The following is a 2,035-nucleotide window of genomic DNA, read 5'->3' as shown; positions in this document are numbered from 1 at the left end:
ATAGCAACATACTAAACGATCGGGTGCTAAGCTAATGGAATGGGTCATGTCAATCAGATCATTCGCCTAATGATGTGATCCCGTTAATCAAATAACAACTCTTTGTTTATGGTTAGGAAACATAACCATCTTTGATTAACGAGCTAGTCAAGTAGAGGCATACTAGTGACACTCTGTTTGTCTATGTATTCACACATGTATTATGTTTCCAGTTAATACAATTCTAGCATGAATAATAAACATTTATCATGATATAAGGAAATAAATAATAACTGTATTATTGCCTCTAGGGCATATTTCCTTCAGTCTCCCACTTGCACTAGAGTCAATAATCTAGATTACACACTAATGATTCTAACACCCATGGAGTCTTGGTGCTGATCATGTTTTGCTCGTGGAAGAGGCTTAGTCAACGGGTCTGCAACATTCAGATCCGTATGTATCTTGCAAATCTCTATGTCTCCCACCTGGACTAGATCCCGGATGGAATTGAAGCATCTCTTGATGTGCTTGGTTCTCTTGTGAAATCTGGATTCCTTTGCCAAGGCAATTGCACCAGTATTGTCACAAAAGATTTTCATTGGACCCGATGCACTAGGTATGACACCTAGATCGGATATGAACTCCTTCATCCAGACTCCTTCATTTGCTGCTTCCGAAGCAGCTATGTACTCCGCTTCACATGTAGATCCTGCTACGACGCTTTGTTTAGAACTGCACCAAATAACAGCTCCACCGTTTAATGTAAACACGTATCCGGTTTGCGATTTAGAATCGTCCGGATCAGTGTCAAAGCTTGCATCAACGTAACCTTTTACGATGAGCTCTTTGTCACCTCCATATACGAGAAACATATCCTTAGTCCTTTTCAGGTATTTCAGGATGTTCTTGACCGCTGTCCAGTGATCCACTCCTGGATTACTTTGGTACCTCCCTGCTAAACTTATAGCAAGGCACACATCAGGTCTGGTACACAGCATTGCATACATGATAGAGCCTATGGCTGAAGCATAGGGGACATCTTTCATTTTCTCTCTATCTTCTGCAGTGGTCGGGCATTGATTCTGACTCAACTTCACACCTTGTAACACAGGCAAGAACCCTTTCTTTGCTTGATCCATTTTGAACTTTTTCAAAATCTTGTCAAGGTATGTGCTTTGTGAAAGTCCAATTAAGCGTCTTGATCTATCTCTATAGATCTTTATGCCTAATATGTAAGCAGCTTCACCGAGGTCTTTCATTGAAAAACTCTTATTCAAGTATCCCTTTATGCTATCCAGAAATTCTATATCATTTCCAATCAGTAATATGTCATCTACATATAATATCAGAAATGCTATAGAGCTCCCACTCACTTTCTTGTAAATACAGGCTTCTCCAAAAGTTCGTATAAACCCAAATGCTTTGATTACACTATCAAAGCGTTTATTCCAACTCCGAGAGGCTTGCACCAGTCCATAAATGGATCGCTGGAGCTTGCACACTTTGTTAGCTCCCTTTGGATCGACAAAACCTTCTGGTTGCATCATATACAACTCTTCTTCCAGAAATCCATTCAGGAATGCAGTTTTGACATCCATCTGCCAAATTTCATAATCATAAAATGTGGCAATTTCTAACATGATTCGGACAGACTTAAGCATCGCTACGGGTGAGAAGGTCTCATCGTAGTCAACCCCTTGAACTTGTTGAAAACCTTTTGCGACAAGTCGAGCTTTGTAGACCGTAATATTACTGTCAGCGTTAGTCTTCTTCTTGAAGATCCATTTATTCTCAATTGCTTGCCGATCATCGGGCAAGTCAACCAAAGTCCATACTTTGTTCTCATACATGGATCCCATCTCAGATTTCATGGCTTCAAGCCATTTTGCGGAATCTGGGCTCACCATCGCTTCTTCATAGTTCGTAGGTTCATCATGATCTAGTAGCATGACTTCCAGAACAGGATTACTGTACCACTCTGGCGCGGATCTCACTCTGGTTGATCTACGAGGTTCAGTAGTATCTTGTTCTGAAGTTTCATGATCATCATCAT

This window comes from Triticum aestivum, chromosome 7A (assembly GCF_018294505.1).
Source record: "Triticum aestivum cultivar Chinese Spring chromosome 7A, IWGSC CS RefSeq v2.1, whole genome shotgun sequence".
NCBI classification, from domain to species: domain Eukaryota; kingdom Viridiplantae; phylum Streptophyta; class Magnoliopsida; order Poales; family Poaceae; genus Triticum; species Triticum aestivum.
This window is presented reverse-complemented; position numbering follows the sequence as displayed.